Raw genomic sequence first — 23,651 nt, 5'->3', positions numbered from 1 at the left:
AAGGCCAGGAACCATAATTTTATTAGTTTTAAAATAATGATGCAAAAGGATAGACCGGATCTAAATGTTAAATTTCTAAATTGGAGGAAGGCCAACTTTGATGGTATTTGGCAAGAATTTTCAAAAGTTGACTGGGGACAGATGTTTGCAGATAAAGGGATGGCTGGAAAATGGGAAGCCTTCAAAAATGAGATAATAAGAGTCCAGGGACAGTGTGTTCCTGTTAGCGTGAAGGGCAATGCTGGTAGGTGTAGGGAATCAAGAAAAAGAAGGAAATCAAGAAAAAGAAGGAAGCATATGTCAGGTATAGACAGCAGACATCAAGTGAATTCTTAGAGTATAAAGGCAGCAGCAGTATACGTAAGAGATATATCAGGAGGACAGAAAGGAGACATGAGACAGCTTCGGCAAACAGGGTTAAGGAGAAGCCAAAGGGATTTAAAAATACATTAAGGACAAAAGGGTAACTAGGGAGAGAATAGGGCCCCTCAAAGCTCAGCAAGACTGTGGAACTGCAGGAGATGGGGGAATATACTAAACGAGTATTTTGCATCAGTGTTTACTGTGGAGTGGATATGGAAGATATAGAACATAGGGAAATAAATAGCGACATCTTGAAAAATGTTCATATTATAGAAAAGGAGGTGCCAGTTGGCTTAAAATCCAAAAGGTGGATAAATCCCTGGGACTTGAACAAGTGTACCCTAGAACTTTGCGGGAACCTATGGAAGTGATTGCTGGGTCCCTTGCTAAGATATTTGTATCATCAATAGCCACATGTGAGATGCCGGAAGACTGGAGGTTGGCTAACATGGTGCTATCATTTAAACAAGGTCGTCAGGAAAAGCCAAGGAACTTTAGGTCAGTGAGGCTGACATTGGTGGTGGGCAAGTTGTTGGAGGGAATTTTTGAGGGATAGGATTGACATGTATTTGGAAAGGCAAGAACTGATTAGGGAGAATCAATATGGCTTTGTTCATGGAAAATCATGTCTCACTAATTTAATTGAGTTTTTTGAAGAAGCAACGAAGAGTATTCATGAGGGCAGAGCAGTGGTGGACACAATCAATATGGACTTCAGTAAGGCTTCGACAAGGTTCCTCATGGTAGACTGGTTAGCAAGGTTAGATCACATGGAATACAGGGAGAACTAACCATTTGGATATAGAACTGGTTCGAAAGTAAAAGACAGAGGGTGGAGAGTAGCTTTTCAGGCGCTTGTGACCATCAGTCATTTATATAACAGGAGATACGGTCACTAAGTTTGCAGATGATACCAAAATTGGAGGTGAGGTGGACAGTGAAGAAGGTTACCTCAAAGTACAGTCATTTATATAACAGGAGATATGGTCACTACGTTTGCAGATGATACCAAAATTGGAGGTGAGGTGGACAGTGAAGAAGGTTACCTCAAAGTACGATGAGATTTTGATCAGATGGGCCAATGGGTTGAGAAGTGGCAGATGGAAATTAATTTAGAAGAATGTGAGATGCTGCATTTTGGAAAGGCAAGTCAGAGCAGGACTTATACACTTAATGGTAAGGTCCTGGGGAATGTTGCTGAACAAAGAGATCTTGGAGTGCAGGTCCATAGTTCCTTTAAAGCGAAGTCACAGGTAGATAGGATAGTGAAGAAGGCGTTTGGTATGCTTGCTTTTATTGGTCAATGAATTGAGTATACGAGTTGGGAGGTCACGTTGCGGCTGTACAGGACATTGGTTAGGCCACTGTTGGAATACTGCGTGCAATTCAACTCTCCCTGCTTTAGGATGGAATGCTGTGAAACTTTAAAGAGTTCAGAAAACACTTACATGAATGTTGTCAAGGTTGGAGGGTTTGAGCTATAGGGAGAGGCTGAATAGGCTAGGGCTATTTTCCCTGGAGCATCAGAGGCTGAGGGGTGACCTTATGGAGGTTGACAAAATCACAAGGGGTATCATAGGGCACATATCCAAGATCTTTTTCGTGGGGTGGGGGAGTCCAGAACTAGAGGCCATAGCTTTAAGGTGAGACTGGAAAGATTTAAAAGGGCAACGTTTTCACACAGTGCGTGGTGTGTGTGTATGGAGTGAGCTGCCAGAGGAAATGGTGGCGGCTGGTACAATTATAACGTTTAAAAGGCATCTGGAAAGGTATATAAATAGGAAGCATTTAGATGAATGTGGGCCAAATGCTGGCAAATTGGACTAGATTTATATAGGATATCTGGTCGGCTTAGATGAGTTGGACTGAAGGGACTGTTTCCATGCTGTATATCTCTATGACTCTAAGCAAACTGTATGTGCTTGGAAATACAGCCCTTTTTCAAAGATATCCAAAGCCTACTTTGCTGTTGGAAAGGTTCAAAACAAGTATATTGGCATGACTTAACTATGCAATATGTAGTGCTAATCATGGCTCACTGTTTGACAAGCCATCACAAAAGACCACTCATATGATGAATTCGTCTGACTGACTGCCATTCAGGACAAAAGCAATTCACACCAAATTTTGTCATTAACAGTAAACAATCCTATTTATTGTAACCACACTTAACTACTTCAAATGGCCGAGAAAGGATTATAAATCTACCATTATGTCGACTATTTTTTTTTCCTTTTATTATCCCAACTAAATTTACAGACAACAGACAAAAGACAGATGAAGACAGTTTAATACAGACAAATATAATGGGTGGGAAAAGACAAACGGGACAAAATCCTGAAAATCAAAATCCAGATCACAAGGGTAAGCTAAATTGTCTCTCATAGTTCCTCACAAAGGAACACAATTGGCTATTTCCCAGTCCTCTGGGACCTCCCTCGTGAAAAAATAGAAATATAAAGATTTCAGTTGAGAGTGTGGTGCTGGAAAAGCACAGCAGGTCAGTCAGCATCTGGGGAGCAGGAGAATCAACGTTTCGGGCACAAGCTCTTCAGCAGGAATGAGGCTTGTGAGTTGGGGGCTGAGAGATAAATGGGAGATAAATGGTAGCTGAGAGTGCAACAGGTAGATGAAGGTGGGGATGATGGTGATAGTTCAGAGAGGAGGGTGCAACGGATAGGTGGGAAAGAAGATGGACAGTAGGACAGGTGTCGAGTTGGAAGGTTGGATCTGGGATAAGGTGAGGGGAGGGAAATGAGGAAACTGGTGAAATCCACATTAATCCCGTGTGGTGGGAGGATCCCAAGGCGGAAGATGAGGCATTCTTCCTCCAGGTGTCAGAGTTTGGCAGTGGAGGAGGCCCAGGACCTGCATATCTTTGGCAGAGTTGGGGGGGGGGGGGGGGGGTGGTTGGGGAGTTAAAGTGTTCGGCCACAGGGTGGTGGGGTTGCCAGCAGTTTCCAACTTGCCTCTCTCAGTATTAGATCCATCAAGTCATGGGGACTTCTCTACCTTAATGCTTTTCAAAACACCCAACACCACCATCACCTGTTTTATACAGACATTCCCTAGAATGTCAGTATACCCCTCTTCATGTCCTTCTCCTTTGTGAATATGAATGCAAAGTATTGTTAAGGACCTTACCCACTTCCTCCGGCTCCGTGCATTAATTCCCTTGAGTGGACCTACCCTTTCCCAAGTTACCTCTTGCTCCTTATATATAAGGTATAAAATGCCTTAGTATTTCCCTTTAATTCTGTCTGGCCAAGGACTTTTCATGGCTCTTCTTTACACCTCCTAACTCCTTGTTTAAGTACTTTCCTGCTTTTCTTATATACTTCAATAGCTCTGCCTGTCTTCAGTTTCCTAAACCTTACATATGTCTTTTTCTTTTTCACTAAGCTCACAATTTCTCTTGTCATCCAAGGTTCCTGAATCTTGCCATCCTTATCCTTCATTTTCATAGGAACATGTTGGTCCTGAACTCTTTTATGTCAACATTCTGACCAACAGGATGCTGTGACAGTTAGGAAATGTATGGGATTGTTGGTGCATAGTGAATTGGGATTATATTCATTATTAGTGCAATCAGTTGAGTTGTTGATGAAATGTCTAGCTGGAAGAGTTTTGTGTTTGGCTGCCTCCTCCAAACGCGGAAGGTCACGCGGAATCATAACACACACTCTGGAAGATAATGTAGAGGTTTCTTCCAGAGTATTCCTGAAGCATTTCTGGTGCACTCATCATCTGCTTGATAGCCTTTTATGTTGGTTATATGGCTGGATATATGTTTGTAGATCACTCAATGACGTCATTAGCCAGAAGGTCAGCAGTCAGCCCCTGGTTTGGCATGGAGACTCAAATCCTGATGGTATAATGGGCTACTGCAGAAGAAAGGCACTATGACTGCTACAAGGATATCAGTCATTGAACTGAATGACACACGAGACAGTGAGACGTACAATAGTTTGCAGTTGTAATATATCTGAGTTTACGTGCTGGACCTGTAAGGCAGCATGTATGCTGCCACGGTCATACTTCACTAAGAAAATATTTAGCACAGTGAACTTAATGAGAAAATATGAAGCTGTTGAACCAGTGGATGTCATGTATTTGGAATTTCAATAGCATCAGATGAGGTGACACACAAGAGGTCATTAAACAAGTATCATGAAAATGAAAGTAATAAATAGTCTGCATTGATGGACAGAAAACAGAGTAGGAAGAAATGGGTCTTTTTTGGGTGGCAGTATGTAACCAGTGGGTTACCTTGGGCCTTAGCTACTTACAGGCTTTTTCAATTACTTAGGTGAAATGATTGAATGGAACTTATTCAAATTTGCTGATCACACAAAATTAAGTGGGAAACTGAGAGATAAAGAGGATCCAAAGAGGTTGCAGAAGGCTAAAACGTGTTGGGCTCAGTAGACAAGAGCACGGCAGGTAAAAACGATTGCAGCGAAGTGTGAAGTTGTCTATTTTAGTTGTAAGAATAAAGAAGTTTTTTTTATGTGGGAAACTGGGAAATACTGCATTTGATCCTTGTACATAAATCACTGGAAGTCTATGTGCAGGTACAGTAAACAATTAGGTAAGTAACTGGTACGTTGGCATAAAAAACAGAAAATGCTGATGAAACTCAGCGAGTCTGGCAGCATCTGTTGAGCAAGCAACAGTTAATGTTTTAAATCTGATATAACTCTTCTTCAGAACCTGCTGAGTTTCTCTGGAATTTTCTATTTTTATTTAAGCTTTCCAGCATCCATAGTATTTTGGTTTTAAGTGCTATGTTAGCTTTTGTTACGAAGGGTATTGGAAGGAAAGAGTAAAGAAGTCTTACAAATGTTAGCCTGAGCCTTGATGATGCAATACCCGGAGTATTGTACATAATTTTTGTCTTCTTATCTAAGGAATGATGTACTTGCCCCTGAGAAGGGATCTAATGCAGATTCTTTGGAATGGCTTCTGGGATGAGAGGATTGTCTTATGAGGACAAATTGATTACACTAAGCCTATATTCTCTGGAATTTGAAATGAGAGGTGATCTAAATGAAAATTTAGAGGGCAACATATTGAAAAAAATATTTCCCTTAGGTGGGAAATCTAGAACATGGGGTCACAGTCCCATGATAAGGGACCAGCTATCAAGGACATAGGGGAAGTGCTAGATGAATATTTTTCATCAGTATTCACACTGGAAAAAGACAATGTTGTCCAGAAGAATACTGAGATACAGGCTCCTAGACTAGTCAGGATTGAGGTTCACATGGAGGTTTTAGCAATTCTGGCAAGTGTGAAAATAGATAAGTCCTCTGGGCCGGATGGGATTTATTTTAGGATTCTCTGGGAATCCAGGTAAGAGATCGCAGAACCTTTGGCTTTGATCTTTTGTGTCGTCATTGTCTACAAGAATGGTGCCAGAAGACTGGAGGATAGCAAATGTTGTCCCCTTGTGCAAGAAGGGAAGTAGAGACAACCCTGGTAATTATAGACCAATGAGCCTTCCTTCAGTTGTGGGTAAAGTGTTGGAAAAGGTTGTAAGAGATAGGATTTATAATCATCTAGAAAGGAATAGGTTGATAAAGGATAGTCCAAACGCTTTTGTGAAGGGTAGATCATGCCTCACAAACCTGATTGAGTTTTTTGAGAAGGTGACAAAACAGGTCATAGAGTTAAAGAGATGTACAGCATGGATAAGGGTAAAGTGGTTGATGTGGTGTTTTATGGATTTCAGTAAGGCATTTGGTAAGATTCCTCACGGTAGGCTATTGCAGAAAATATGGAGGCAGAGGATTGAAGGTGATTTAGTGGTTTGGATCAGAAATTGGCTAGCTGAAAGAAGACAGTGGGTAGTGGTTGATGGGAAATGTTCATCCTGGAGTTCAGTTACTAGTGGTGTACTGCAAGGATCTGTTTTGGGGCTGCTGCTGTTTGTCATTTTTATAAATGATCTGGATGAGGGTGAAGGAGGATGGTTAGTAAGTTTGTGGATGACACTAAGGTCGGTGGAGTTGTGGATAGTACCGAAGGATATTGCAATTACAGATGGACATAGATAAGCTGAAGAGCTTGGCTGAGAGGTGGCAAATGCAGTTTAATGTGGAGAAGTGTGAGGTAATTCACTTTGGAAGGAGCAACAGGAATATAGAGTACTAGGCTAATGGTAAGATTCTTGATACTGTAGATGAGCAGAGAGATCTCAGTGTGCACGTACATGGATACCTAAAAGTTGCCACCCAGGTTGATAGAGTTGTTAAGAAGGCATACGGTATGTTAGCTTTTACTGGTAAAGGCATTGAATTTCGGAACCATGAGGTCATGCACCAGCTGTACAAAACTCTGGTGCGGCCGCACTTGGAGTATTGCGTACAGTTCTGGTCACAGCCTTATAGGAAGGACGTGGAAGCATTGGAAAGGGTTCAGAGGAGATTTACTAGGATGTTGTCTGGTATGGAGGGAAGGTCTTATGAGGAAAGACTAAGGGACTTGAGGCTGTTTTTGCGAGAGAGGAAAAGGTTGAGATGTGACTTAATTGAGACATATAAGATAATAAGAGAGTTAGATAGGGTGGACAGTGAGAACCTTTTTCCTCGGACAGTGATGGTGGGCACGAGGCGACATAGCTTTAAATTGAGGGGTAATAGACATAGAACAGACGTCAGAGGTAGCTACTTTACTCAGAGAGTAGTAGGGGTGTGGAATGCCCTGCCTGCAATAGTAGTAGACTTGCCAACTTTAAGGGTATTTAAATGGTCACTGGATAAACATACAGATGAAAATGGAATAGTGTAGGTTAGGTGGGCTTCAGATTGGTTTCACAGGTCGGTACATCATTGAGGGCCGAAGGGCCTGTACTGTGCTATAATGTTCTACGTTCTATTAAGAGAAATTTCTTCACTTCAAGAGTTGAGAATCTTAGGAGATCTCTGCATCAGAGACTTGTTGTTGCTAAACTGTTGAGTATATTCAAGATAAAAAAATCAGTAGATTTTTGGGTTCTAAGAAAATTGAGACATCTGGGGATATTGTGGGAAGATGGAAGTGAGGTAGAAGATCAGCCATGATCTTACTGAATGGTGGAGCGAGCTTGAAAAGCTATCTGACCTATTGATGCTTCTATCCACTATCACTAGTTTCCATACATACAGACAAAAGGAACACCACTTTGACTAGGACAGGCGAAACAAAGACATGCACGATAATTCTTTAAGGCATGGCATTCTAACCAGAGTTCCATCAATAAACACATCGACTTAGATCCCATCTACCTTCCCTTGAAACTGGAAATGACATCACCCACCTTAAGAAATCAAGGCCTATAAATAGAGAGGTGGGACATACCACCAGCATTTCACCAGAGACTCTTACTGATGATGTTACCTAGTCATGTTGATGAAACGTCTGAAAACAAACCTTCCAGCTCAGCAAGCTAACTTACATACTTTTCATCAACCTGAGCTACAAATCTTCTCAACCTCATTCAAAATGAGATTCATCATTTCCTGTTCCCTTGACAGTTGCAAAAATACAATTTTATTCAAACTAGTTGGCCTTTGCACAATCTACTTTTCTCATGGCTCATGTACCACTTCACATCTACTTACCAGTTCAATATCCTCCCATCCTGCTTGCCTTTTGCTTCTGCTTCCTCTTAATATGTGTACATCCATACATGCACATTTTTCTTTCAAGGAGACACTCATTAACTCATCTCTTTGTATTGGATAATGCAAAGGGGCATGACTTATGGGCATGAAACACCATAAGCATCACAAATCTATGGCCCTACCAGACCTATGGGACCTGAGGCAAGGGGCTTATCTGAACTAATAGGGTCTTTGACTATTACTTGCATTCTTTCATGTATCTCAGAAAAAAAAACATATTGTCATGTAGCCTGACAGCATAAAGCTTCATGGTTATGTTTATCATTTGCTATTATCTATCCAAATTGTGGTCCCTTTTCACTGGATTTTCTTCATTACCCACAACCTGCAGAACTTTGTTTTTATTCATTGGATGTGGGCAACTCTGGCGAGGCCAGCATTTATTGCCCATGCCTAATTGTCTGTTGAGAACCTCGTTGTTGTGGGTCTGGAGTCACATGTATGTCAGATGAGATAACAATAGTAGTTACCTTTCCTAAAATACATTAGTGTAACAAATGGAATTTTCCTGACAATCCTCAATGGTTTTATGATTATTATTTGACTCTGAATTCAATATTTATTTTATTGAATTCAAATTACACTACTTGCCATAAGGGTTGTTGCCGGTGCCACGTGACAGTGAGGCAAAGAATAGGGAGAGAGTGCAGTTGAACACGTGGCTGCAAGGCTGGTGTAGGAGGGAGGGCTTCAGATATTTGGACAATTGGACTGCATTCTGGGGAAGGTGGGACCTGTACAAACAGGACGGGTTGCACCTGAACCAGAAGGGCACCAATATCCTGGGGGGTAGGTTTGCTAGCACTCTTCGGGGGTGTTTAAACTAATTTGGCAGGGGGATGGGATCCGGACTTGTAGTCCAGCAAGTAAGCTAGCTGTGTGTCAGGATGCCCAAGACTGTAGGGAGGCTGTGGAGAAGGTAGCACTGACAGGGACTACTTGCGGACACAGAGATGGGCTCAAGTGCGTATACTTCAACGCAAGGAGTATCAGAAATAAGGTGGGTGAACTTAAGGCGTGGATCGGTACCTGGGACTACGATGTTGTGGCCATCACGGAAACGTGGATAGATGTGGGACAGGAATGGCTGTTGGAGGTTCCTGGTTACAGGTGTTTCACTAAGATTAGGGAGGGTGGGAAAAAAGGAGGGGGGGTGGCATTGCTAATTAGAAATGGAATAACGGCTGCAGAAAGGAGGTTTGAGGGGGATCTGCCTCTGGAGGTAGTATGGGCTGAAGTCAGAAATAGGAAAGGTGCAGTCACCTTGTTGGGTGTTTACTATAGGCCCCCCAATAGCAGCAGAGATGTGGAGAAACAGATTGGGAAACAGATTTTGGAAAGGTGCAGAAGCTACAGGGTCGTAGTCATGGGCGACTTCAACTTCCCAAATATTGATTGGAAGCTCTTTAGATCAAGTAGATTGGATGGGGCGGTGTTTGTGCAGTGTGTCCAGGAAGCTTTTCTAACGCAGTATGTAGATTGTCCAACCAGAGGGGAGGCCATATTGGATTTGGTACTCGGTAATGAACCGGGACAAGTGGTGGGCTTGTTAGTGGGTGAACATTTTGGTGATGGTGACCACAATTCTGTGACTTTCACCTTGGTTATGGAGAGAGATAGGTGCGCACAACAAGGTAGATTTTATAATTGGGGGAAGGGAAATTATGATGCTGTAAGGCAGGATTTGAGGAGCATACGTTGGGAGCATAGGCTGTCAGGGAAGGATGTGGTGGAAAGGTGGAACTTTTTCAAAGAGCAGATACGACGTGTCCATGATATGTATGTACCTATCAGGCAGGAAAGAAATGGTCGTGTGAGGGAGCCTTGGTTGACGAGAGAGGTTGAATGTCTGGTAAAGAGGAAGAAGGCGGCTTACATAAGGTTGAGGAAACAGGATTCAGACAGAGCAGTGGAGGGATACAGGATAGCCAGAAGGGACCTGAAGAAAGGGATTAGGAGAGCTAAGAGAGGGCATGAAAAATCGTTGGCGGATAGGATCAAGGATAACCCCAAGGCATTTTATGCATATGTGAGAAACCTGAGAATGACGAGAACGAGGGTAGGTCCGATCAAGGACAGTAGTGGGAGACTGTGTATTGAGTCGGAAGAGATAGGAGAGGTCTTGAACAAGTACTTCTCTTCAGTATTTACGAACGAGAGGGACCGTATTGTAGAAGAGGAGAGTGTGAAATGGACTGGTAAGCTAGAAGAGATACCTGTTAGGAAGGAAGATGTGTTGGACATTTTGAACAACTTGAGGATAGACAAGTCCCCCGGGCCTGACGGGATATATCCTAGGATTATGTGGGAAGCAAGAGAGGAAATTGCAGTACCGTTGGCAATGATCTTCTCGTCTTCACTGGCAACGGGGGTGGTACCAGGGGACTGGAAAGTAGCGAATGTTGTGCCCCTGTTCAAAAAAGGGAATAGGGATAACCCCGGGAATTACAGGCCTGTTAGTCTTACTTCTGTGGTAGACAAAGAAATGGAAAGGGTACTGAGGGATAGGATTTATGAGTATCTGGAAAGACACTGCTTGATTAGGGACAGCCAGCACGGATTTGTGAAGGGTAGGTCTTGCCTTACAAATCTTATTGAATTCTTCGAGGAGGTGACCAAGCATGTGGATGAGGGTAGAGCAGTGGATGTAGTGTACATGGATTTTAGTAAGGCATTTGATAAGGTTCCCCATGGTAGGCTTATGCGGAAAGTCAGGAGGCATGGGATAGAGGGAAATTTGGCCAATTGGATAGAAAACTAGCTAACCGGTCGAAGGCAGAGAGTGGTGGTAGATGGTAAATATTCAGCCTGGAGCCCAGTTACAAGTGGAGTTCCGCAGGGATCAGTTCTGGGTCCTCTGCTGTTTGTAATTTTTATTAATGACTTAGATGAGGGAGTCGAAGGGTGGGTCAGTAAATTTGCAGATGATACGAAGATAGGTGGAGTTGTGGACAGTGAGGAGGGCTGTTGTCGGTTGCAGAGGGACTTAGATATGATGCAGAGCTGGGCTGAGGAGTGGCAGATGGAGTTCAACCCTGCCAAGTGTGAGGTTGTCCATTTTGGAAGAACAAATAAGAAATCGGAATACAGGGTTAATGGTAGGGTTCTTAGTCAGGTGGAGGAACAGAGGGATCTTGGGGTCTATGTACATAGATCTTTGAAGGTTGCCACTCAGGTGGATAGAGTTTGTAAGAAGGCCTATGGAGTATTATCGTTCATTAGCAGAGGGATTGAATTCAAGAGTCGTGAAGTGATGTTGCAGCTGTACAGGACCTTGGTTAGGCCACAGTTGGAGTACTGTGTGCAGTTCTGGTCGCCTCACTTTAGGAAAGATGTGGAAGCTTTGGAGAGGGTGCAGAGAAGATTTACCAGGATGTTGCCTGGAATGGAGAGGAAGTCATACGAGGATAGGTTGAGAGTTCTCGGCCTTTTCTCGTTGGAACGGCGAAGGATGAGGGGTGACTTGATAGAGGTTTATAAGATGATCAGAGGAATAGATAGAGTAGACAGTCAGAAACTTTTCCCCCGGGTACAACAGAGTGTTACAAGGGGACATAAATTTAAGGTGAAGGGTGGAAGGTATAGGGGAGATGTCAGGGGTGGGTTCTTTACCCAGAGAGTGGTGGGGGCATGGAATGCGCTGCCCGTGGGAGTGGTAGAGTCGGAATCATTGGCGACCTTTAAGCGGCATTTGGATAGGTACATGGGTGGGTACTTAATCTAGGTTAGAAGTTCGGCACAACATCGTGGGCCGAAGGGCCTGTTCTGTGCTGTATTGTTCTATGTTCTATGTTCTATGACTTGAATCTGGATGCCCAGAACATTACCTGGTCTCTGGATTAATAGTCCAGCGATTATATCTCCCACAAACTCCTTTATCTCAAATCAAAGGAATAGAATCTTTCCCTAGAGGTTCAAGAATTCCCAAGTACAAAGTTCGACAGTCTGGCTAAGGTAAAGATTCAGTTTGAGAAGTTTGCAATTCACAAGTCATCTAGTACTATAAAGCAGTAGCAGGTACAAACAGCAGAAAAGGTATTGGAAACAGCTCGCTAGGGGAGATTCCAGTTCTACTAAGGAGAACAGAGATAAGGCTCCATAAATTCAAGAACAATGGAAAGAAAACTGTTTGCCATAAAGCAGTTATGTTGGATACTGGACATCTTACCAGGAATTTTCACCACAATGGCAGAAAACATTTGCTTATGCGGCATTAGGATAACTCTGCAGTACACACACTGGAAACTGTGGCCACTTTCTGAACATGCAGGACTGACACGGCTAATGGTAGAGTCATAGGGTGTGTCATTGAACAGAGAGACAATACACAGAGTTGCAGGTAAATAGTTCCTTGAAAGTGGCATAACAGGTAGACAAGGTGGGTGAGGAAGCATTTGGCACGCTTGCCTTAATGGGTCAGAGCACTGACTACATGCTTGGGACGTCGTGTTACATCTGTACAAGAAATTGGTTAGGCCACATTTGGAGTACTGCCTACAATTCTTGTCGTCCTCCTACAGGAGGGATGTAATTCAACTGGAAGGGGTGCAAAAAAGATTTACAAGGCTGTTACCAAGGTTGGAAGGTTTGGATTAAAAGGAGAGACTGGAAAGACTGGGACTTGTTTTCCCAGGAGCACAGGAGGCTGAGGTGTGTCCTCACAGAGGTTTATAATATCAGTAGGTTAACGGCCAAGATCTTTTCTCCAGGGTAGGAGAGTCCAAAACTAGAGAGGGCATAGGGTTAAGCTGAGAGGAGAAAGATTTAAAGGGATCTGAGGGTCACCTTTTTCACATAGAGGATGGTGTCTATATGGAACAAGCTGCCAGAGCAAGTGGTAGAGGCGTGTACAATTACAACATATAAAAGACATTTGAATAGGTACATGGACAGGAAGTTTAGGGGATATTGGCCAATCGCAAGCAAACAGGACTAGTTCAGTTTAAGAAACCAGTTTGGCATGGACAAGTTGGACCAAACGGCCTGTTTCCACGCTCTATGACTCTAATCAATTGGTCTTTAAAAGATTTCTGCATGACAGATGTGGATTTACCCTCAAACAATCACTGGCCCCCTCCACTCATCTCCATTCTTGAGTTCCTGTCTAATATTGTCAGTTAGCCTTTCCCCATTTTAATACTTTCACTCAGGAACAACTCTTATTCTTATCTATACATAACTTAAAAGTTATGGAATTATGGTCACTATTCCTGAAATGCTCCTCCAGTGAAACTTTGATCACTGACCAGGCTCATTTCCCACCATCAGGTCTAGTATGGCTCTTCCTTAGTTGGACTATTTACATATTGCTTCAAGAAACCCTCACTGATGTGCCTAACAAATTTCTCCTCCTCCAAGCCCCAGTTTAAGTGAAGTCTCAGTCAATATAGGGGAAGTTAAAGTCACCCACCACAACAACCTTTCGTTTTTACATTTTTCCATAATCTGTCCACATATCTGTTCCTCTATCTTCTGCTGGCTATTAGGATAGTTCCGACCATGGGTTGTGATCTTACCAAACTGGCCATAGTAATTAGCTGTCAGGAAAATCAACAGAGAAATCAAAGAGAGATTTTTTGGTAGGTTCAACTACCTGCTTACTTCCACTTTGCCCACAGAAAAATTTCAGAACATGGCATGATTCGGCAGCACTAGCCCTATGAACCCTTCCATCGGGGACATTGACACTGCACTTTCAGGGAGTCATTGCCAATATCTTCCAATGTATTGGCACGGCACTTGCAAGGACAAACTGGTTTGCAGGAGACACCAGTAACCAGCAGTGTATAGTTACACAGGGAAAGGAGCCCATTACATGGTGTAGACTAGCCTGCCTATCAGGACTGCTTCCTTGCTCTTTCAGCGCACATTTATGTGGTGTTTACTGGCATACCTGCAGCATACATGTATTGCCTTACCCTGCCATGATTCACATTGGCAAATGGCATAGTTGCACAACCAAGTAGATGGCTGTGCTGCAGTCCTCAGCCAAGTGCACGTGCATCTTACAATGTGTCAGTGTGGCACATCGGTCTATTACTTGCACCATGTGGCTTCAGTGTTTGTGCCAAATACACAGCATCTAAAGCAAGCAGTATAACATGTCTAGAAGTCTTAGAGAAGGAATGTGAAGACCATGGGGATGCCAAGTCAATCAGGGTGGTCCAGCACAGTTAATCAAGAACAGTCCCAGACGTTGACCATGATCAGGCATCCGTTGGGAGGTGGCATTGCACAGGAGGACAGTGCCTTTATCCTCCAGAGTAAGGGTCATGTTCAGTCCTTTGTCTCCATAGGTAATAATTTGGGAATGTGGGAAGGACGTTGCAGTTGGATATGTGTCCACAAGTCTAGAGAAGTGAGGGTTAGTACTAGTAGATTAAGTTGCTTGAGTGAGTGGGCCACAGTTGTCCTCTTAACTTTGTCTGTAGAAATTATGGGGACAGTGTTGGAAATTGGGGTCCCTTTTAAAATTGTGTGCAATTTGAAGTATATCTGAAGTAACTAACATAAGGGAATGCATAGTGAAAATGAACTGAAGAACAGGTTTCAGACTTGTGCATCTATTTGACAAAATGGCTATTGTAACCTGAAGAGCAGCAAGATACATTTTAAGTGAGAAGGCACTGACACACAATCCAAAGAGATTGCTATGAGTGGCTATAAATTAAATTAAAATGAAATGAATTGAGAATTAAGACAATTGAAGGCTAAGGAAAGAATATGCTAAATAAGAAAATTCCACCGTATAGGTGAGGGAGAGCTGGTGAACTTAAAGCGCTTATATAATTGGTTATTCTAATCAAATGTACGGTAATCAGCTAAGGATAAGACAAAGTTCTCAAAGGATGAGGAAGAAATACAAAAACTTGATATAAGGAAAAATGAAAGCAAAAATCAGGGAGACCAAAGAGTGAGATATCTGTCCCACTTGGAAGCCCACGTTCTGCTGCCAACTTACTGAGACAGCTATAATAGGAGGTTCCATACATAATATCACAGCACTGAGAGTAAATATCGCCATGCAGAATGAGGCACTTAAGGCCACCCAATTCCCTCTTTGTCTCTAAATCTCAGTTCAATCCTAGATAATGACCAGTACCTCAGAAAACAACATTTAGTTTAAGTGGTTCAACCAAAGAAATGGAAGAAATTCAAAAGCCAGGACAGAGTGTCTGATATGATCGATTCTACAATATCAGTCAGATCCCTGGGTTGAGGATGTTTGCCCCTTATGTATAACAGCTGCTCAAACGTTAATATTAGCAGTTCCTTTAACTTCATTATGTCAGCTGCAATATAACATCAAGAAATTAAGGATCTAAACTTGAACCTTAGAAATAAATAGGTTAGTTAAAGATAATTGTGAGACGTCATTAAATATATTTCCTTCTCAAAGGGAGGACTGTTGAAATTAGGGTGCCTCGTTAAACATTGTGCATTTATTATTCCATACTGAATAGTTCCTGCACAGTTTGAGACCACATTTAACTGTGTTACAGTAGTAACTACCCTTCCACAAAAATTATCAATAGCCACAAATCCTTACTATTAGGACAATATTTTTGAAAATGAAAGTTTTGTGCTTTGAAGACATGAAAATTAATTTTCAAATGAAATGGGCAATGGGTAATGGTTATTCAATGACACGAATAGGTGTTCAATGGTTATTGACAAAAGGATTCAGACAATTGATTGACACAGTATAAACTACCTGGCCCTAGAAATAGATTATATCAATAAATACTCTGGGGCAGAGGGTGGTCTTCACAGAGTGGTTACCTTCAGGCGGTCATTGTAGGCAACTGTCCTTATTGGGTGATTCGTGTCAGGCAGTCTTCAGAGAACTGTTTTCTCCAGATGAAAAATAAACCAGAAGAGGAGGAAGATCCAAACTAGTGTCTCTTAACACCTCAGCTAGACAATAGACAACTTTGACAAGATCCATGCATTCTGCATTAAGGCCTATTTTTCCTCTGGTATCAGTGAACAATGTCAATGGCCATGGTTGTAGATATTTTCTCCTCAACCTGTTCAGACATGTTATGAGACGCCTCTGGAGCAAGAGGTATTTGATCCCAGGCCTCCTCGTTCAGATGTAGAGCACTGCTACTGTGCCATAAGAGACCCTGGTCATGGTTATATACTGTCTTTTTCTAATTGACTAATGTATCATATCTGAATTAATGCATAACAAACTCAATAAACTCAGAAAATTGCCACAAATTGTCAACTGCGTATATTAAGTAACTGTGATCACAAACTCATCCAAAATCAACAGCTTGAAGAAGGAAGGAACAGGTAGGCTGTTGGAGTCACATGTATACAGCTTGGATGATGACTTGGGGAAGAGTGAAGCCTGTGGAGTTGACAGAATGGGAACATAGAAAGAAGGGGATCTTGATGGTGCGTTAACATTGAGGCTGAAAGCCACTCAGAAAACCTGTTAAAATTGTGAAGCACATAGATAGAGTGCAACATTGAGGAGATCGGGTGCAAAGGAAATTGCAATAGGCAGGGTAAGTGAGCTGGCTTATGAGGAAGGGGCCTGCTTCTGCAACCAGTCACTGGGCATTCATATGGTGATAATCTTGTCCTGTAACACAATAGCTTGGCAATACAGGCATGCAGGGTCCCTACTTTCCGGCCATCCAACAGCACTGGACATCTTGGTTCCATATTCCTGTCACTGTTGCTGGAGAACTCTTCAGATGTACATTCCTGTGCACACAACCAAAGATGAAGGGGAGCGGTCTAAGGTGTCATAGTGAGCTGATGCCATGCCCATAGCTTGCTAAGTCTGCTCCCATATTGGCAGTCATATCACCCTAAACACTGTACCAGGTTAATGGCCAAGGAATGATGCACAGCATGACAAAGTATCTATAGTCAAAACAGATAGGGAAAGAACCACAAGAACAGTGAAGTGCAAAGGAGGATGAAATATAATAACTATTGAAAAAACAATGAAAACTAAACTTTCAACTATTTACACCAGATGGTATGCTGGACAAACTGTTTTCATGCATTTTCCAGCCATCGCCCTCATGAGCTGTTGGTAGAACTTTATCCTTCTCTCCTTCCCTCTGCAATGTACTGAGCTCTCCTCTACAAATGGGAGAAGAGAGCCTGTTTTGTAGTGGGCGGTCCTCTACTTTTAGCTGGGCAATCTTGGGGGATTTATCTGAACAGGTCAAACAAGCAGCGGGTCTTCTTGCCAGAGGCAATTTGACCGTCTTCATCTGGAACTTCCAAAGGTCAGACGTGGTGTGGGGGGAGCAGGCAGAGTGGAGGTGGAGGGCTTGACCACATCTGCATGCTCCTAGGTGTCAGAGCATGAGGATTGGCGGGAAGTGGGTGAGGTTGCACAAATAAGTGTGAGATAGCAAAGAGCAAAATACAGCACCTACCGTAGTGGAGTGGAGAACATAATTGACCTTCTTATACTGCTCCCAGTCATCCTCAATCTGAAGATGACACCTACCCAAGTGAAGATCTCTAATCATGGTGGCATGGCATGTTGTTGTGGCCGCTCTGCCTGTCCTCCAGGAAGAGGACTGCTTTCTACTTCTCCTTCCACTAGGATCACCAAATCCCTCTGTGTGGTGCCAGCCTCCCCTTCTTCATAACCTCTCCTCACTCCTTCCAGAGCTGAATAGCACAACTTCCTGATGGCTGCACCCCTGCAGCTGTGCAGGGGCTTTCGAAGATAGCTTGGCTGCAAGGGATTCTGGTCTTGGGAGGGCCTCTGCTGAGTGGTGAGTTGCTTCAAGAACGGCATGTGATAAGATGGGGTGGAAATTGGAAGTGATTCTTGCCACAAAGGTTCAAATGGCAATTAATGTGGTAGGTTTGGTAAAATATGTTGAGAAAGCTCACTCAGCCTTGCAGCAAGAGTCATTCCATAGAACTCAACACAACTCACTCTTTGCCAACAAATATCAAAGATTCAGCTCTGAAATTGAACATAATTCTGTTATCACTGATGAACCACAACACCTCATTGATCTCCAGTTTTGAGTTACTAGATCTGTTCAGAATCTATTCCATCCAGTAGGCTGGTGGTGCCACGCAACCCAATGCACATATTGTCAAAGTGAAGGATTTTGTCAGCAAAAGAACTATGCAGTGTTCACTCCAGCTGATACTGCCATGGACAAATGCATTCTTGACAAGTACATTGGTGAGGATGAAGCCAAATAATTTTTCCCTCTCATTCATTCAGCATTCCTCACCTACGGTAACTCCAGTCATGCAGCTATGTCTTTTGGGACTTAGTCAACTCAGTCAGTAGTGGTATTAATAAGCCACTCTTGGTGATGGACATTAAAATTCCCTACTCAGAGTACATTTGTGGATACTAAGCTTCAGTGCTTTCTTCAGTGATTCCTTCAACTGATTTTTAACGTGGAGCAATAGTGATTCATCAGCTGGGGCAGTGTCTTAGGTGGTAATCAGCAGGAGCTTTTCTTCCCAATTTTTGACCTGATGCAATGAGACTGCAAGGGCTCTATAGTCAATACTGAGGATTCCTAAAAGAACTCCCTCCTGACTGTACATCGCTGTGCCACTATCTCTAGTGGATCTGTTCTGCATATGGGACAAGACATACTTAGGGATGGTGATTGGGGTTTTCCTGTAAAATATGACTTCATGAGTGCCACTATGTCAGGTTCTGGGACTGCTTTCTCAATGTTTGCACTATTAGATGCTCTAAGGAGGACTTTACAGGGTTGACAGGACAGGGTTTGCTATTCTTCTTTCCAGCGCCTAGGTTATTGGTGGTCTGTTCAGTTTCATTCCTTTCTTTAAACTTTATAGCAGCCAGACTGAATGGCTTGGCAAGACATTTCAAATGGTATTCAAGTGTCAACCACATTTCTCTAGGTAAAGATGGAAGATTTCCTTCCCTGAAGATGATGAGTTAACCTGATTGATTTTTTTTATAATTCACTTTGTTTTCTCATTAATCTGGGTCACCTTTAGGGTAGCATTTGATTCCAGATTTATTAACTATTGGTTTACTAGTCCAGTGACATTACCACTATGTTCTTAATAATAGAGATTCTATCTTAATGGTTGATAAATCCGAGGAATTTTTTAGCACAGAGGATTGTTAAGGCTGGGCTATAAAGTATATTCAAGACTGAGATCGACAGATTTTTAATTAGTAAGGAAATCAAGAGTTATAGGCAATATACAGGAAAGTGGAGTTGAAGATTGTCAGATCAGCCATGATCTCACCGAATTGTGGAGTTGACTCGGGAGGCTGAATGATCCACTTTTGCTCCTATATCCTATGGTCCTATGTTCTTGTACAATAGAGTATTTACAGCTTCTTTTATAACTGTATCAATCAGTACTGGCAATTTCTGACAACTATGGATGTAAATCTCTAATTCAGTCTATTCCAGGCCATTTAGTGCCATCCGATGAATGCTTAATCTCATACTTGTTAATCCTTCCTGTATATATTATCATACTCTTAATTTGCTACTGCCATCTCTCTGCCCATTTTACTAACTTGTTCATGTTATCTCTTGGATGGAATAGAAGGGGCGACATTTCAAATATGTTGTATGGCAACCACATTACTTGTTTGCCTGCTAAAATACACTAGACATGGGTGCTGAAATCTGCGTCCAACAGCTTATGCAAATAAATAATTAAAGGTTAGTTAATCTTAGAGTAAGCCTAATATTGCTTAATAATACAATTTATATGTATAGCTGGTGTGGTCAAATGAGCATCGGATGCATTTCAACAGTATGTCACTTTTGCTTTATTATCTGCACCACTGGTCCAATCCCACTTCCTGGCTTTGGAGATCTCCCTGTCCTAAAAGAACCCAGGGGCTTTTGGGGCAGCTATCTGTCTTTTTTGTGCACCATTCTGCAGTTCAGGCAGTGCCCAATGCTAAGCTAATGTGTTGGACAATTCTCCACTTTTTTGGGTATACTGAAACAATTTCACTAGGATATGGCTAGTTCTGGAGCACAAATCTTTCACACTACCATCAGGATGTTTCAGAGCCATTAGCCTATTTTGTATCATGTGAATTAAACTGGCATCTGTGGGAACCTCAGAAGGAGGCAATTCTGGAATGAAACTGATAGCAAATGTTTCACAGGTAAAGAAGAAAATGAATAAAGAAATAAGAGCAACGTTAAAACAAAACAAACAAAGATTAAACTAAGTACATTGAAATTAAGGATGAAAATGACCATCAGGAATATGAAGAGATTAGTAAAGATGTTAAAAAAAAAGCAAAGACAATTTAAAAACAAAATTTTCAAAGAATATCACAACATATTTTATAGACACACAAAATTAGGTATGAATAGGGTCATTAAGGGATGTGCAAATATGCTCATCTATAATGACAGTGAAATTACAGAAATAATTGCCTCGGTGTATATCAGCATAACCAAGAGACTGCACATAACATTACAAGAAAAGGCTCCAAGATATAGACATTTTAGTTTGAAAGAGGGCTGATAATTGATAAATTAGTTAAAATCATAAAGGATAAAACCTGGTTTGGATGGTTTGCACCCTTGCATATTAAAAAAAGGAAGGGATAACAAAGGCAAAATCTATTAAATTGACAAAAGAATTACCTAATAAAGGATGTGGTGACTGGGGACTAAAGGTTAGCTAATATTATTTTGATATTTGCAAAGGGAAATAGAAAAAAATCAAGCTTTCTCAAACTCTAAGAAACTTTCTCAATAAAATTAAACCTTTTTTTATAAGCCGTAAGAGGACTCTAAATTTTTAGGAGTCTCCAAAAATGCAGGGAAAATTTAAGTGACATAATATCTCTGGTCTTTGCTGTGCACCATTCAAATTCAACTGCTGGCTTTCTGCCTCAGCTATAGAATAACAGCCTAAGACTTCCAATTACCTTGGATGAGGTTCAGGATGGAGTCTGGGCCCCAACCCTTGCCACAGATTGGAGACAGCTTCAGGGTCTGTTGAGTGCCAAACACCCACCTTGGTTCTCTGGGATTTAATCCCAATTGTTTTTTCTCATGCCATTACAGGCCACCCTTTGGTAACCTGTGCTGCTCTATGCACCCTCCCAATAGCCCCTTACAGCCCTCATGCCAATTCCCTACCAACTTGTGACCTCTCACTTAACACTGTACACTCTACACGGCCAACCCACCTGGTATCAAACACAGGCAGACCTCAGGAGATGTGTTTCAGATTAAATAATGTTTTAAATATCAATTACAGTCTCCACTACATTAAAAGAAAATCACTCTCATTTGTGAAAATCCATTCAGTGCTTTTAAATCCCTTCAAGGCCTTAATCCCTGATAAAAACAAGTGTTTATATTCACTATCCTGCATCAAATATAGCTAATCGTCTAATAATTTATTACAACAGTCAATTAAACTGTGAATTTACAGTTTCTGTAACCATCATTTATGAAGCTGTCAGGTATTAATAATAGGAGAAAGTGAGGACTGCAGATGCTGGAGATCAGAGCTGAAAATGTGTTGCTGGAAAAGCGCAGCAGGTCAGGCAGCATCCAAGGAGCAAGAGAATCGACGTTTTGGGCATGAGCCCTTCTTCAGAAAAGTATTAATAATACCATAACAATAACACTTTTGACCATGTTAATAAACAGCTATTGGAATGACTAGAACATTTTTTCATCTCTCTCAGGCACAGATAGACTTTTTTCCCCCAATTTTTAAAAGCTGGTTATTTGAATAACTTGGTCATTTGAGATCTTTCAACTGTTACAGACACAGGCACATAATTTTTTTTTCATTTGTGGAGGATTGGTCTTTTAAACAACTACGGCAATTTAAATCCAGGTCTTCACTGCCAGTTTTTAAGATTTTCACAATCTTCACAACTCTATGGAAATCCAAGCCAAAGATTTAGTCGTAAAAAGCAAAGGAATGAAATTTGTCACCCCAGTTCTAGTGCATTTCTTTAAATTGTTGGCGAAACATAAACTACCAATTCAACATACAAAACATTGATATCAGAAACAAAACAGGATCATATGAAAGAGACATGTATATATCACAAAACCTTTAACGAAATAGGATTTCCTTGGACTGGAGCTACTGAATACTATCAACTGCAGTGTGTATTGGGGTCCTGTAAATTAAATGTTCCCCTCTTAAGATACCGGTAATTTCAAATGTAGCTACTCTGTACCTAAATGGGTAACAAAAACATTTGGGTGTGCTAACATATCACAAATTATTCTGTAGTTCTTATGCTGTAAAACTTGTCAACAAAAGTATGAGATTCTCCTGGACATCATAACTACTCCAATAACGGTTTGAGTCCAAATCAAAATATTTTATAATTTTGTTTTTTCAACAAATTGCCTGAACTCTCTTAAGTGTGCAGCCCCTTCAACTTGTTTTGTTTGGCAGTGTAAACATGGATGCCTAACTTGCATTCAGCCTGTGCAGAAATTTTTGAGTTGCTGTGCAAATGCAAACAGATTGCATAAGTTGTCAAGAAGGACTGTCAGATTTTGAAATCATATGCTGCAGGTTACCTGCGTGAAAACTGATTTATTATTCACTGAAATTAAATCAAAGTATTGTCAATGCCTTGCTTAGAAAAAGTAGAATAGGTGGATTGATGGGTTTTCAAGTCCAGGAATGGGGAAAGGGAGGTAAAATGTGAACTGAAGGGGGTGATTGGATGCACAAAGAGCACTATCCCAACTATGTTCCCAACATTTTAAAACCTGAAACAAAAAGTGCGTATTTTGCATGGGCAGGTTTATAATGGAGAACATTGAACTTTCCACAATATTATTCATCCTTATTTTATGTTTATTTAAGTATGGCAGACAAGCTGCCAACTTTGGCATCTGCCCCAACTCCTGTAATATAGGAATTACCAGGGAACAGTTGGGATTATGGTGGCCTGGACACCCACCCTATTTTACATATCCCATCCCCAAACAGAACTAGCAGAGGCAGATAACATCTAACTCACAAACATGATTTAATCCTTGAGTACTAACTTACTGATAGCAGCAATAAAACCTATCTGCCATTTCTTGATCCATCTATTTTGCTCATCCAGATATCATTTAAAATGAAATATAAGCATAAAAAGATGAAAAAAGCCATATGGCATTTGAGTGTACAGCCTACACATTAATCTGTATCTCCTCGTGTAGCTACTGCTGAATGTTAATGATATTTAGACATAAGGTGGAAAAATTTTTTTTACTACAATTTATATGTTTCCTGTGCGTTTTATAATCCAAATATATATATTATTTCCATGAACAGCTCAAGATGACGCCTGAGGACAGGGTGTGAGTTTTTTTTAGCCTTCTCCTGGGACATCTCCATTTACACAGATATTTTTCTACTGATTTCCTACACATTTATACAATAGGAATGCGGAACATATCACAGATTTGTGGTGTTGCAGTATTATCCCTCCTTCAATTCCCTTTCTACATTGCTCTTCATGGAGGTGTGCAAGCCAAGAATTCATTTTATGTTTAAAACTGGTGTTGATCAGCTTAGTTAAAACAAATTGCAGACTTTCACTAATGAAGTTGAGATGAGACATAAATACATCTCGATGTTTTTTCATACTTTATTCCTCAGCCAAAA

General features: G+C 41.4%; 1 protein-coding gene across 1 annotated transcript in view; it reads right to left on the bottom strand.

Annotated features, from left to right (window-relative positions):
• The window catches only part of nudt6 (nudix (nucleoside diphosphate linked moiety X)-type motif 6), a 141,848-nt gene that overhangs the window by 50,932 nt on the left and 67,265 nt on the right, over window positions 1-23,651 (bottom strand). The window lies entirely within an intron of this gene.

The sequence above is a fragment of the Chiloscyllium plagiosum genome, unplaced genomic scaffold, assembly GCF_037043375.1.
Source record: "Chiloscyllium plagiosum isolate Xiang-an unplaced genomic scaffold, Cpla_swu_hap1 HiC_scaffold_36, whole genome shotgun sequence".
Taxonomy (NCBI): Eukaryota; Metazoa; Chordata; class Chondrichthyes; order Orectolobiformes; family Hemiscylliidae; genus Chiloscyllium; species Chiloscyllium plagiosum.
The sequence above is the reverse complement of the archived record's forward strand: the minus strand, read 5'-3'. Positions and strand labels throughout refer to the sequence as shown.